Source organism: Rhinopithecus roxellana, chromosome 12 (genome assembly GCF_007565055.1).
Source record: "Rhinopithecus roxellana isolate Shanxi Qingling chromosome 12, ASM756505v1, whole genome shotgun sequence".
Classification (NCBI taxonomy): Eukaryota; Metazoa; Chordata; class Mammalia; order Primates; family Cercopithecidae; genus Rhinopithecus; species Rhinopithecus roxellana.
The window spans coordinates 16,652,654-16,667,505 of record NC_044560.1 but is presented as its reverse complement, the minus strand read 5'-3'; the positions used below and the strand labels follow the sequence as shown (position 1 = coordinate 16,667,505).

Genomic DNA, 14,852 nt, shown 5'->3' with positions numbered 1-14,852 from the left:
GAGAATACTAGTGGGGACTCTGGGCAGATACCCTCATTCCACCCCCACTCACTGAAGGAGATTCTTCCTACACTCCTTCCGCCTGGCAGCCCACACTGGCTCTGGTCACAGGAAGTAGAGTACCCTGCCTTTTCTCCCTGACAGTCAGGCTGCAAAGGGTTAAAGGAGCTCTCCCACCCCTTGCCTTGGTATGTGAGCTCCCCCAGGCTGGGGGGATGGGAGAATGGGGGGGTCTGTCACCTTATAACCACTCATGTGGTCAGCTCAGACCTGACCAGTCACATTCCTGCCCAGGAGGGCTGGGGCTTGAGGCAGAGGGGCAGGGGCAGGGGCCTGGAGGGGGCTGGGTTTGCAGGAATGGAAAGGGGGGACCAAGAAGCTGGGGCAAGGGGCTGCTGGGAAGTATTAAGATACATAAAGCTTGAGCCCATCTCCTTATTCCTCTAGGCCTCAATCTCCCTATCTTTCCTCCCAATTTGCACCCCCTAAAACCTTCCAGTGGTGCACATGCCTGTGACACAGGTACAGACCTGGTCCCAGTTCTAAACAAAGAGAAGAGTGTGGCCAAGGCAGTTTCTGACATGCAGGGCAGCTCAGGGACTTGTTGGTAGCCTGCAGTGTGACTTTCTGGTGCTTAGGGGAGGTTGGCTAGGTTTTTGGCTGGGTCAGAGGATTTGAGATCTAGGGTATGGATCAGGCTGTGCTAGACAGTAGAAAGAGACCTGGGCGGGACCCAGGAAACTTGGTTCTTTGCCCAGCCCTGTGCCTGACTCCTAATGGCCTCAGTATCCCTGTTTGAAGGGTTTAGGCCAGTGGTCTCTAAAAGCCCTCCTGTCCTGTTAGTCAATAGCCCTGGGTGAGAGATGAGGGGTGGGGGGCGATGGTCTGGAGGGGTGTGGGAAGCTGCCAGCTCAAGGGGGAGTTTGCAACGTGATCCCAGAGCGAAAATAGCCCAGGTCATTTTCAGCTGCTTGGGCGGAGGTATCTGATCCCGGCAGGGCAGCTTGGGCAGGGGGCAGGGAGGAGCATTCTGTAAAGCTCTCTGGGAAACCGGACCCTAGGATGGGAGGGTAGGGAAAGGTTGGCATGCCCGGCTGGGCTTCCTGAGACCCGCTGGGGGCCGGGGAATGGAAAGATGAGGAATGCAGAGGGTTAACAGGAGGTGAAGGCTGGACTCCAGCCCCCTTTGGGTCCTGGCCTGGCTGAGGTGAAAGGTCAGCTCCAGGGAGTCCAGGCACAGCTGGGGAAAGAGTAACCCGATCCTTCTCCCTAACCAGGCTCAGGGCATCACAGTGCCGCCTCCCCCAGGAAAGGTGCTTTGACATCCCCAGGAAGGAGTTTGTTTCTACTTGTTCTCAGCAGGAGTTGGGGGCTAGGGGAGGGTCCAGGCCTGTGGGGTCAGGGAGAGCTACAGGCCAGGTGCCCCAACCAATATGGCAGCGCTTTGTCATCCCGGGGTCAGGGGAGGTGGAGGTGAGCCTGCTGGAAAGGTTAGAGGTAGCCTGTTCTGGCCCTGCTCTCACTCTGCCCCATTTATGACTCCTGACGGCCAGCATCAGGGCTGGGGAAGCTTAGAGGTAGGAGACGCTTCTCCCTTCCCCAAACACACTGAGTAGTGACAGAACCTGCCTGGTACTAGACTGTGACAGCAAGATATGTTTGGGGTGGAGAATTACACCTCGACTCTGAGATAGATGGCTTTGCTGTCTGCAGTTGTGTGTGTGGTGGGGTGCTAGGGTGTAAGGTGGTGTGATGGGAGGCTGAGATGATGCGACATGGAAGAACATGGGGTTCAAATACTTGCCTGTCTTAGGCAGGCTATTTTACCCAAGCCTCAGTTTCCCCATCTACAAAATAAGACTAATAGGACTCACCATGTAGGTGATGATGAAGATTGGCACAGAGTAAGTGCTCAGTAAAAAGTAACCTTAACAGGCCTTATTGGATGCCAAGGTCACACACAGTGTGGAGCCAACATTGCAGCTGGCAGTCTGACTCTAGAGCAGGGGTTGGTGAGCTATAGACCATATGAGGGAGAAGGCAATTTCCAGAATGTGACTGCGTCAGTGTCCCCAGGGCTGCACACTAGGTGATGGGGGGGTAGTATCCAGATGATTTGGGGTGGGTTGGGGTGAAGGGGCTTTCAGTATGTGGCAAGTGGGGAGGTTCGGGGCAGGGCTCTTCTGACAGCCGACTTCTGGGGCTTTCGCCAGCCCCCCGCGCCCCACCCTGACGGGCTTTGTGTGGCTGTGTGGGTGTAGTTGTCCCTGGAGTGCGGCTGTAGGTATGTTTGAGAAGGCGCAGGCATCCCGAGAAAGAACAAGTCGCCTTTTGTACGCGTCCAGCCCCAGGCTGGGCTGGGTGCTCTCTGGGGGATCCCCTGTTTCCGCGCCCAACTCCCCGCCCACGGACAGTGCCCCGGCCCGCCGCAGGCCCCCCACCTGAGGGGCGCATTGAGCGGGGCGCCCCCTCCCGGGGACCCGCGCCGCGGCCGGGGGAAAGGGTCCGGGGAAGAGGGCCGGGGGAAGAGGGCGTGTCCGAAGCCCCGACCCCGCCCCCTGACATCACTCCAGGTGCTACCAATCTCCGGGAGCCCGGCCCGCGCGGCCCGCCCCCTCGCCGGCACCCTCCTAGTGTTCGGGACGCGCCGTGGGTGGAGTCGGCGGGAGGTGGAGGAAGAGGGAGGGCTGGCCTGAGGGGCGGAGACCGTTGAAGGCCTCGCCCTTCCAAGTCTAGGAGAGGCTGAACACGCGACCTGGAGACCGAGCTGCTCTGCTCCGGTGAAGTGAAGCTCCTCACAAGACCTCTGTCCTGGAGTGCTCCACCTTCCTGCCCACCTGCCCCAGATCTTGCCAAGTACCACTTTGTGCAGGAAGCCTTCCCAGAACCTACCCTCCGATCTTTTCTGATTACCTGCACCCTCTAGGGCCCTCTGTAGTAAGGGCAGTACCAGCACTACTGCCAGCGCTAGCTGCCGTCCCCTGAGCAGTCTGCTGTGTACCCCACACTGCTCCATGTTTTTCATGGAACATCTTACCGGCTGCGTTTCTGCTGGCCGTCCACCTTGTATTATCGGGCCCTTCTCACCCACAGGGTTGGGTGTTCCTCTAGTCAGGCGTTACAGACACGGGCCCACCTCAGAATAGTCACCACTGCCTCCAGAGTCACACAGAGCAAGGAGGTAGGAGCATCAAAGCTGGACACCAGGTTTCCCAGCTCCCTTCAGGCCTTTGGTTCAGGTGTGTGACTAAGAGCAGGGAGTTGCACAGAGACTTGCTTTAGGCCTCACCTTTCCGCATAGGAGGCCTCTGCCCTTCCCAGTCCCTCCCCACAGATTGGAAGAGCCCTAAGCCTACTTTCCTCTGCAATTCACAATCTGGACCAGAACCCCAACTTCTGGGAAGAGGGAGAGATGTTGTGGGAGCTGGGAGGGCTTTTGCAAGCCAAAGGAGCAGTTCTGGGCTACAAGGAGTATTGTGGGCCCAGTGGATTTGGGGGTGCTTGTGTTGGGGACATAATGATTTCGCTTGCAGGTGGGAGGTTCCAAGTTAGGCAAAGAGGAGGGTTAGGAGCCACAAGTATGTGGGGTTCACTGCAGTGCAAGGGAGGCAGGGATTATGCTGGGCCAGCACTGCCCCCACCAACAGCCTGGCCCGGTGGAATGCTGGGAGGCCCCAGGGATGGGGCCAGGCAGCCAAGGTGTCTCCGGTGGCACGGAAGCAGTTAAGAGCTGCCTCAGCCTGTTCCTTCAGACAATTAGTGACATCTCGCTTGACAACACCACACTGAGCCGATGCAGACCTCAGCCCCCCCTCCTGGCCCCCCGACGGCCGCTTCAGCTGTTTATTCTTGGGCTTTAACAATTGGGATTCTGACTTGGAGGAGCGGGCGCCCCGCGCTGCCCTCTGACCCGCCGTCGCCTTGGCAACTGGAGCCCGGTAGGCCTGGGCTCTGCGTTAGGATTACAGATCCTGAATTCACAATCTTGCTGCTCCCCTGCAAGCAGCAGCGGCAGCAAGCAGCAGCATGCAGGATCTTCAGCTAGACTGGAGGGGACAGAGAGGAGGGTCCCCAGGGCCAGCCTGAGGCGCATGCAGGAAGCTGGGAAGCCCACAGACAGCCTGGAGAGCCGTGCACCTTCCGCAGCCTCCCTAGGATTGGGCAGGGCCCAGAGCTGCGCTCTACTCCCAACATCTCTGTGGCTCTCTGGAAACTTTCTTCCTGGTAGAACCCCGAGGGCAGGGGCGAGGCTTCTTCCTTACCCTGCCTTTCCCCCTCAGTCAGCCCCCTACCATGCCCAGAGCGCCAAGTGCCAGCAGACTGTGCCCCTGCCGTGCCCGCCACCATGGCAACAGGCCCCCCTCCCTCAACAGCTCTGCTCCTTCTTCCCCCCACCCTAGCAGCCAACTGCCCCAGCTGAAACCAGAGCTGATGCATCTGTGAGCCTCATGCCCAGACCCACATTCCATTTCTGTCCTCTGTCCCCCCCCCAGTTCTGGCAACGACATCCCTCCTCCTCCTCCTCCTCCTCCTCCTCCTCCTCCTCCCCCCTCCCCCCCTCACCTCTGCCTACTCCTGCTGTTCCCCCCACACTCTTAACACTTAGTGTCACCCCCTCTTCCCACCCCATCTGAGTGTGTCTCACCCTCCGACTGTCGCAGTGGGGCTCTGGGTGTGTCAGTCCCTCTGTCTGTCTCTGGCTCCTGGGTCGCTGGTGCTCTGTGCCTCCGCCCGTCTGTGCAGACTCCTCAGGTTCCTTCTCCATCTCTTACCCCCTGTGCATGTGTCTTTGTCTCTGCATCATCCTGCCTGTCTCTCTCTTTGTCTTTTTCTTCCTTCTTGTCTCCCTCTCTTCCTGAGTCTCTTTCTTGCTGTTTTCCTTCTTCTGGCATGCTCGCCCTCTCTCTCCCTCTCTGGCTCTCACCCCCTCCCTCCAGATCGTTTTCTCCTTCAGCTTCTTTCTGCCCTGTTTCTTTTGCCTCAGTGTCCTTCGTCTTTCTGTCTCTCTTCCTGGATCTGAGTCTCTGCCTTGATTTCTCCTGCCTCCTCTCTTTCTTCTGACTTTCTCCTTCTAAATACATATCTTTCTTTCAGAGCTGGGCCTTTCAGTTCTCCTTACTCTATTTCCTACCAGGTTGTTTCCTTCACAGACCTGTGAAGGTTGGGGAGCTGGTGTTGGGGGGTGGGGCTCCAGAGTCACCCCAAAGGGTCCCTCTTTTTAGTAGGGGCCAGATGTCCTGGAAACCCCACTGGGCTTGTGTGGTTGAACCTGAAATGGAGGGTGCAAGGTTAAAGAACCTGCAGAGAGTGTGGCACCAGGAAACAAGAGTGTGAGTCTGCCTTTCCAGGGTTTTAGGGGATGGACTCCATCCATCTAGTCTACCTTCCACTAGCCCAGGTTAGGAACAGAAGATAGTCCCAGGAGCTAAACTGGCCCAAGAAGCTCTCTAGAGGGCAGGCCCCACTGATTCCTGGAATTTGTTCCTTCCCTTGCTAAAATGATGGCAATTTCAGACTATGCCTCAGTTTCCCCAGATGGTATAGGGATACTATCCTTGCTTCATGTCTGACTTCTTTAAAGTGCTTTGAGTTCCTGGAACAAAGTCAAAGTTATGAGGAACAAGGAAAGACTAGAGTGACTCCCGCCCCTTGCTCACCAGCGCTGGGGGACACCAGACAGAATGTTTGTCCAGGGCATGGGTGAAATCAGGGTCCTGTCTCCTTAAGGGTTGGGTGGAGGACAGTGCCTCGCCTCCCCTCAAGACTGGCAGCCCCTGCTGTCTGGCCCGCCCTCCCAGTCTGGGCAGTGGCCTCTGTCCTTCCTTTCTCGCCCCTCTTCGTGGAATGAGCTTGGCATCGTGGGCAAACAGGCCCTGGGGTGGGGAAGCCAGGCCTCACCTCTGGGTGTGGTGAGGCCTGGTAAGGCAGACCGTTCTAGGATCCTGGGGTCTGGGCACTACTCACCAAGGGGCTAGGCGGGGGAGTAGGGGTGCCTGGGGGAGGCAGGTTGCACGCAAGGCATGCTGGGCCCCCTCGGCGGGTGGGTGGGGGGAACAAAGCTGGCATCGAGGCCTCAGCTAAAATTAGCCGCTTCCCTGCGCGGGAGCGAGCATGCCTGCCAGCCGCCCAGATCGCCGCTGCCTCGGCAGGCCATCTGTCGCCACGCTTTGCTCAGTCCCCCAGGGCCCCCCAGCTCCAGCCACCCCCAGGGGCTAGAGGGACTCTGCTCTGAGGCTGTTCCCGGCCAGGACTCTAGGCTCTTCTGCTGTCATGCTGTGTGACGTCAGGCTAGGCCTTTCCCTCTCTGGGCTCCTGTAAAACGAGGGGCCCTAGACACTGACACCTCAGATCCTCTGGTCCTTCCGAGCACCAGGTGCTGCTGCTGGTCATGGTGGGGTGGGAGGTGGGGTGCCTCCCTCCACTTAGAGCCACTCCTCTTGTCCAAGCTTTGGACCAAGTGGGGTTTAGGGTAAAGGCAGGGTATGGTGGACTCCTGTCAAATTCATTGGTCTTCACTGGGCAGCAGAGAAGCACTGCATCCAACAACACCCCAGCATCTCCCCTGTCCCCCTCCACACTTGACCTCCAAGCAGTCTTAAAGAAACAGTTCCAGGTGGGGAGCCAGGAGATAGAGGCTAAACTCAGCTGATCCTAATTTGCTCTGTGGCTTGGGCAAGTCTCTTAGTCTATTTCTCCCTCTCTTCAATCAGAAGCTTCCCATTTCTTAAGGAGTGGCCCACTTTATGCTATCTTGTCTCATGAGGCTGGCACTGTTGTCCCTATTTTACGGATGAGGAAGCTGAGGTTCCTTGTGAAGAAGCAGGGGGCGGGGGCGGAGCCCTCTGTGGCCTGAAGTTTGCTGTCTGCTGGTCTCCAGCTTCAGCTTCTTTTCTCTGACCCTGGCACTTCTCTCACTGCGGCCCCTTCCCCCTCCCCAAAACCAAAGAGACTGAGCTGCTGCTCCAAGGTCACCCAGCTTGGCCCTGGAGGAGCTCAGACTGGAACCCGGGCCTCTTGGCTCTTGGCCTTCCTCACCACTATGGCCAGCAGGCTGGGCCTGTTCCCTGGGTGAGTCATGTCCCTGGACTTTGGCCTCCTTGTCCCCAGCTCTGTGGCCTGAAGTTTGGAGAGGGGGCCTTTGTAAGGAAGAAGGGCTTCCCTGGAAGCTGTGGGGGTCTCAAGCCATTATCCCACCCCCTCCCCACTGAGCCCATGGTGATAGCAACCCCTAACTGCCCTACTCCCCACTGATCTCTAAGCAGTCTCATAGTAACAGCTCCTCAGGCCTCAGGACAGCCCTCCCTCCACCACTCATTCGGCCCCCTTCCTAGATACACAACTACAGTGAATGAGAAATGGAGTGGAGTAGGGGCCGGGGGAGGTGAATGGAATGGAGTGGGGGCCGGGGGAGGTGAATGGAGTGGAGTGGGGGCTGGGGGAGGTGGCATTTCCAGGGAGTCCGTGTGACCAGCAGCTTCCTCCCCAGCACTCCTCTCCCGCAGCACCCGCCACTGGGCGGGAAGCCACAGCACCTCCCCTCCTGGTGTCCAGAGACCAAGGTCACACCAGAGCCCTGTGTGCCTTCACCTTCTCTGGGGCCAGTGGTGTTTGTCACTGGGGCAGTGTGTGGCTGTGCCCAGCTCTGGCAGTGCTGGGGTGACATTCATGCCCTGTGAGCTGTGACGCCTCTGCAGGCAGAGGGACAGCACCACCCAGGCTGGTGACAGTGATAGGGGAGGGGTGAGGTGGGCTGTCACCTGTCCGAGGCATCCAGGGAGGTGACATGTTGTGTACCCGTCCCACAGTCTTCAGGGAGGATTCCCAGGCAGGGGCGAGGTTGTGTCCCTGCCTCATGCTGTATGGTGGGTGGAGAGCTCCATGTCTTCCTTACACCTGGAAGATGGGACTTGTCCCACGTGTGTGTGTGTGTGTGTGTCTTGATCAACTGTGTGACAGGTTCTCTCTGTGTGTGTGCATGTTGATGTGTGTGTGTGTGTGTGTGTGTGTCTTGGTCAGCTGTGTGACAGGTTCTGTGTGTGTGTGCCTGTGTGTGTCTCGGTCAGCTGTGTAACAGGTTCTCTGTGCATTCACATCCTATTAGTGGGTGTGGGGGTGCCTGATTGCATGTCAGTTATGCCATTGTGCGGGGTGACAGACGCCTGCCCCATGCTGTTGAAGGTGTGTCAGGTGCGCCCATCTCATGCTTTGGGGGAAGCGACAGGTATGTGCTTAGTTCATCCCTTTAGGAGAGTTGTCACCGACTTGTGCGCCTGTCTCTGGCTGTTGTGTGTGTGAGATGTCACCATGTGCCCGTCGCAGGCTGTTGTGGGGAGTGGCATGTGTGATTCTCTCATGCTGTTGGGAAGTTGTCAGTAACTTGGGAGCTCGTGTCTCACTCTAAAGAGACGACATGTTGCCTGGTGATATGGGGCTGGCAGCTGGTGGGGCCTTCCCATGCAGACCACAGAGCCCCAAAGGGCTGGCCAGAGGAAATGCTTGGGGCCCTGAGCAGAGGGACAAGTGCGAGTTGGGGGGTGCTCAGTCCCACATGATCTACCCTCTCACCCACATGCCAGCCCGTAGGACTATTCCCCAGGCGGAGGGACCCAGCATTCTTCAGATGGTGTGGAGAAGGGCCTTTGGGGCCAGGACAGGTGTGTGTGAGGTGGGGCACCAGGCAGGGTTTGCATGGGGAGGGGGGAGTTGTGTCCCTGAGGGCCTGGGGACCCTATTTCCTGCCTCTCCTGCCCCTGAAACTGTTAAACTAATTAAGGCTGTGGAGCCGCAGGATTAATCGGGGCAGCTCTGCGCGGGCCGGGAGCTCAGGTAGTCGATCAGTGCACCGGGGAGGATATTGGATTTCTGAACCGCAAGTCAGCACTATTCGGGCCTGTTATCTCTCCCAGGCTCGAGGGTCAGGAGGCGGGAGGCTCGGCATGCCGGCCTCCCCTCAGCCCTTCTGCCTGGCCCACCCTGCCTGTGCCTCGCCGCCTCTCTCAGGCTCCTGCAGAAATCCCTGGTCCCTGCTCTCCCCTGCCTTTCCCATCTCTGCCTGGCTCACTTCCCCCATGCCTCTCTTCCCTCTGGGGCTCTTCCTTGGTCCTTACTGGCCTCAGACTCACTGTGGGCCTGAGCTACCCCCTCCCCTCAGCCTCCGACAAGGTCTCACCCGGCTCTCTCTACCTTCCTCTCCATCTCCCTTCTTCCGTGAGCCCCTCATCACCAGTCCGTCTCTGCTTTTGTGTTTGTGCTTGCCCATCGCCCAGTTTCTGTCTTTCTCTGTCTCTCTGTCTCTGTTTTTCTCGCCATGTCTCTGTGTCTCCCTGTGTATCTTTCTCCCTCTTCTTCTCTGTCTTTTCCTTTCTCCCTCTGGCACGCTCTCTCTCTTCTGTCTTTTCCTCTCTCTCTCTTGTGTGGTCTCGGCTGGTGTCTGCAACCAGAACAAATCTCCCCCAGCCAACACCCCCTGAACAAGGAGGCCAGAGCAGCTAATGGGAAACATGTGATTCTGCCTTGCGCCTGGAGCACCGTGAAGGGAGCCTTAGTCCCAGCCCAGCCCCTGCACCCCTCCTTGCTGCGTTCTCCGCACCACACTGTCCTCTGCGTCCCAGCGGCTCCCCCAGCCTGTGTGGGCACTGTTGGAAGTTCATTTACACTGGGTGGGGGCCTGACGTTTATCTGCTGGGGAGTATCAGGTTGTAGAGGGGCTGAGGGCAGCTTTGCTCCTGAAGTCTCCCCAACCCCCAGGGCCAGGCAGACCCCATGCAGACTCCCCCCACCCACCACCACCATATGTAGGAGAACAGGGCCAAGATGAGCTGAGCTGTGGGGGCCTGGATGGGGGGCAGCCAGTCTACCCCCACTGGAGGGCTCTGGGGCCACCCAGATTTCCATCTTTTCCTTCCTCCTGGGCCTCTGGGGAGCTGCAAAGGTGGGGGCTCCCCAAGGGCTTGGGAGCTGCCGGGCTGTGTTTCTGTGCCCACCCAACCACAGGGAAAGGGGGGACAGATCAGAGGAGGGAGGCTCTGGCAGGTTGGAATTCTCCTTCTCTGCCTGTGGATAAATTGTCCCTAATCCAGGCTTGGGGAGTTGTCTGGCTCCTACAGAGAGAGAGAGAGAGAGGAAGGGAGGGAGAAGGAGGGAGGAGGGAAGCACGCACACACAAACACAGTGACACAGACACACACACACCGTCTCACAAAGGGTGTCTCACATGCATGCTCACACGCACTCACACACTGAGCCCTTCACAAAGGTACCACACAAACACTGGGGCACCATTGTGCTGACACACCATGGCACACAGACCTGCTCACACATGTTGACGCTGACACACGGCCATACTGGCACAAACATACAATGACATAGCACAAGGACCCACTGACATACACAGAGACACGCAGTGGTGCACAGACACAATAAGGTCACACAAATCCACACATTCATGGACACACACACAAGCACATACTGACCCATGGTGAAGGAGACCCACAGGGACACCGTGGCCAGTCACACTACCACACCATGACCGTGAAAACACAGAGAAAGGCAGAGGTGGGAGGGAGGGAACACTGATCCACAGTGACACCAGTGCCTGCAGTCACAGGCCTCGAGATTGGAAACCTGCAGGGACAGCAGAGGATCAGCCGCACGCCCCCACCCCCTGCCACACACACATCCAGAGAGCTCTGAGACAGGCAGGAGCCGGTTTGGCTCCTGACACAGCGAGATGCAGAGAGCCAGGCAGAGCGTGTGCACACCCAGGCATGCTCACACCCAGCCACAGCTGGGCTCACCTGGCTACACACAGGCACACATGCACCCCTGTGTCCTCACACGCATACAAACAGGCTTAGCTAGACTCACACACACACACACACACACACACACACACAAACTGAATAGAAGAAACGTGAAAAGTGCACATACCCACATGTATGACTGAAGACACCAAATCCAGGCACACACTCAACCTGGCATCACACATACACACAGCTGACCACACCAGCCACAACCGAGCAAACGCGTGATCCCACACACAGACATGCTTAAGCCCTCATGTACCCACACAAACATACAGAAATACAGAGAAGCACACAGACAGGCTAAATAGACCCAGGAACCCACATGCAGGTATATTTACCCAGACAGCTGAGCCTTGACAGATACGCATTTGCAAAGGCAGAATCTCGATCACACACATACAAACTCCCAGGCAACCAGAACCTGTAAGCAGTCCGTGAGGCCTGGTTCCCAGACCCCCTCTGGGCTCCAGTACAGACCTCGAGGAGGCAGACAAATGGGCAGGAAGCAGGGGGGTAGTGAGGAGGGCCATGGTGGTTAAAGAAAACAAGAGACATAACCAGTTACTGATGGAGATGGGTAAATGCCAGCTGCATATACACCCTTGTGGAAATTCACATCCACCATCGCTCTGAACAGCACCTCTCACACCTACATTGTCAATAAGCTCTTTGCATTATAGTTTCCCCAGATGTTCCTCCCCATTCATAGGATCTCACTTTTCTCATTTTTAGATGAGAAAACTGAGAGCCAGGAAAGTTAACTGACTTGCCCAAAGTCACACAGTTATGAAGGTTGAGCCAAGGACTGTCTGACTCCCAAAGGCCAGGTTCCTTCCACTATAGTATATGTGCGTGTATATGCATGTGTGTACATAGATGTGCAAAAACACCCCTTCTCAGTAGGAGCATGGGATTTCAAGAAACAGGTTTGGCAGGCGCAGTGGCTCACACCTGCAATCCCAGCACTTTGGGAGGCAGAGGCTGGAGGATTGCTTGAGCCCAGGAGTTCGAGACCAGCCTGGGCAAGATGGTGAGACCCTGTCCCTACAAAAAAAAATTATTTATTTATTTATTTATTTATTATTTTTTTATTTTTTTTTTTGAGACAGAGTCTCACTCTGTCACCCAGGCTGGAGTGCAGTGGCCGGATCTCAGCTCACTGCAAGCTCCGCCTCCTGGGTTTACGCCATTCTCCTGCCTCAGCCTCCCGAGTAGCTGGGACTACAGGCGCCTGCCACCTCGCCTGGCTAGTTTTTTGTATTTTTTTAGTAGAGACGGGGTTTCACCGTGTTAGCCAGGATGGTCTCGATCTCCTGACCTCGTGATCCACCCGTCTCGGCCTCCCAAAGTGCTGGGATTACAGGCTTGAGCCACCGCGCCCGGCCAAAAAATTTTTTTAAAACTAGCCAGGCATGGTGGTGCACACCTGTAGCCCCAGCTACTCGAGAGGTTGAGATGGGAGGATCACTTGAGCCCAGGAATTCGAGGTGGCAGTGAGCTATGATCATGCCACTGTACTCCTACTTGGGCCACACAGCGAGATGAGGCCCTATCTCTCTTTAAAAAAAAAAAAAAAAAAAAGCGAGAGAGAGTGTCTCACAGTTCCCTGGTGGGATAATGGGGTGAGGTTGGAGCTGGGTGGGACTCCATGTATGAGAGCCTCCTGGCTTGGTGTCCCTCTGCACCCTGCTGTCTGGCTGGCTTACCCTGTGTCCATGCTTATCTCTGTGGTGTTGTGTTTGCTTCCACAGATGGGAGCTTGCCTGATTGTCAAGCCATCGGCCTGGACCCCAGAGCCTACCCAGCTGAGCATGTGCAGAGGGCCCCGAGTGCGGGGCGACGCTCAGGCCATTACAGAGACCACCCTGGAGATGCTGATGAAGACAGGCCTTTCCTGCTGAGTCGGGCCTGTCTGCACAGCCTGCTCAGGTAACAGTGTGCAGGGAAGTCAGGCTTGGGCCTGGGCCACCCCCAGGAAGTGGGGATCAGGGGAACTTGCCTCCCAGTCCCAACAGGGATCCCCTCCCAGCTTAGGTCAAAAAGAGGTTCTTTACAGAATCAAAACATATTAACCCAACATTTACTCAAACTCCCCATTATCCAGAAAGGGGAACTGAGGCTCATGGATATACAGTGAGTCCTACCTCCTAGCCTGAGGACTCTTCCCTGCGCCTTGATGACCTGAGAGAACTGGGAGGAGAAAGGGGTTGTGACAATGACCAGGACTCAGGGCAGAGGTGGAAACCAGAGTGCCTGATGTGTGCAGCTGCTGACCCCCCAGGACACCTCTCTACCGGAGTCTGTGGAAGCAGAGAACTGGGAGGCCAAGGTGAGGTGCTGGGAGGGCCTGGGTAGCCCAGGTATGCTAAGGTGCCCTTGCAGGACAGGGAGGGGGGTGGGGGCAGTGGCAGGACCCACCTCACTACTCCTGGCCCAGGTTAGCCCACCCAGGCTCAGGAGCTGCGGAGCCAGGTGAAGCTGCCCTGCCCTGCCCTGCCCTGCAGAGGCAACTCCCTGAACTGACACATGAAGCCTCCGGCTCCAGGAAGCTCCCTAGAGCTGAGCCTGCCTGGGGACCCCACCCAACTTCCAAAGGAGCATTCCTGGGGCCTGAGGTCTGGGGGTGGAGTCTCCTGGGATTGTAAGGGTAGGGAGGTACAGCTGTGGGAGGATGCAAGGCTGTGTGTATCCGACTGTAAATGTACAGGGCACTCAAGCTTGTGTGCAAGCAGGTGTGTGTGGTGGGCTCTGTCCTTCCGTGCACATGGGGTAATATACAAGAGTTGTATAAGTGGACCAGGCTGGGGAGTGTTCAAGGACTGTGTATGTGGTACATGGGAGTATGAATATGCAGGATTCTGGGTGTGTACTGGGCAGGTGTGGGGATACTGTGTGTGCCACACTGGATGGTGTGTGTGCAAGGGTGCTAGTGTACACTGGAGAGATGTGTGTATAGACAAGATCTGAATACACTGCGATGGTACAGTGTGTGCACACGGGGATCTGTGTGTACACTGGCTGTGTGTGTGCCCAGGGTTCTGGATGCACAGTGGGAGTGATGTGCACATGTGGCTCCATTTGTGCTTTGGGTTGGGCAAGCCTTGAGCTGAGCTGGGCTCAGCAGTGCCCAGCCTTGTGGCCAAATCGCTGAAGTCACTTCCTTTCCAGCAGCAACTTTCCAGGAGGAGGAGTTCTTCAGACCTGGGCGGGAAGGGGCGGGGGGGCGGAACAAGGAGCTCTCTGGGGAAGGAGGTGGGCGGGGGTGAGAGGCTGCAGGGAGGGCCTAGTGGGGCTGGAGGAGGGGAGTCCTCCGGGAGACAGAAGGAAAGACAAGGACGGGAGTCTACAAGGGCCAAGGGCAGGAGGGGAGGGGGGCGGAGCAGGGCGGGAAGCTTAGTCCCTGGGTGACCTCGGAGGGAGGAAGGGAGGGCCGCCAGCAGGGTGACCCTCGGGTCCAGCCAGAGCTGGCGGTGGTGGTGGCGCCCGCACACCTGGCACCCAGGGCAGGGGGCTGGCAGGGGGGGGTTCTAGGGCAGACCTGCTTGCCAGGTGCCCCGCTCCAGGGAGGAAGGGGGTGGGCGAGGGTTGCACAAAGGAGCTCTGTGTGGCTGGGGGTAGGGTGGGGTGGGGTGTGCAGTGCTGTGCTGTGCTGTGGGGGGGCCCCTGATGGCCCCAGGGGGTGGGGCAGGGCCAGCTCCCCTTGGGGGCATCAGTGGCTCCAAGGGGACACCTAGTGGCGAGGGAGAGTAGTGCATCTAGTTGGATGGCTGTTGGTGGGAGGTGGTGACTAGAAGCTGAGAGGAGGATAGATAAGAAGTCAAAAATTAGAACTGATGGTTGGGACTGGGACAGTTGGAGGAGGCTGCATGGGAGGGGGCTGAATCTCTGGACACCGAAGCAGTTTGATTTAGAGAAGCCCTACCTAAATTCAGACACCAGCTGAATTGAGTGAGATGGCTGTTTGTCCTTAAGGGCATAACTTAACCTTTCTGTGCCTCTATTTAAATGATGCCAAATGAGTGACAGCTGCCATTATTATTGCCATCA

The 14,852-nt window shown here is 57.3% G+C and overlaps 1 protein-coding gene across 7 annotated transcripts in view; it reads left to right on the top strand.

Annotated features, from left to right (window-relative positions):
• The window catches only part of AHDC1 (AT-hook DNA binding motif containing 1), a 71,667-nt gene that overhangs the window by 34,088 nt on the left and 22,727 nt on the right, over nt 1-14,852 (top strand). For 5 of the 7 annotated variants that reach the window (XM_030912782.1, XM_030912779.1, XM_030912781.1 and 2 more), the window contains exons 3-4: nt 12,557-12,734; nt 12,910-13,134. The exons of 1 other annotated variant lie outside the window; for it this stretch is intronic. The gene's annotated coding sequence lies outside the window, so the exon portion shown is untranslated. The remainder of the gene's footprint in view (nt 1-12,556; nt 12,735-12,909; nt 13,135-14,852) is intronic. One more of the 7 variants, XM_030912783.1, reaches the window with a different exon arrangement.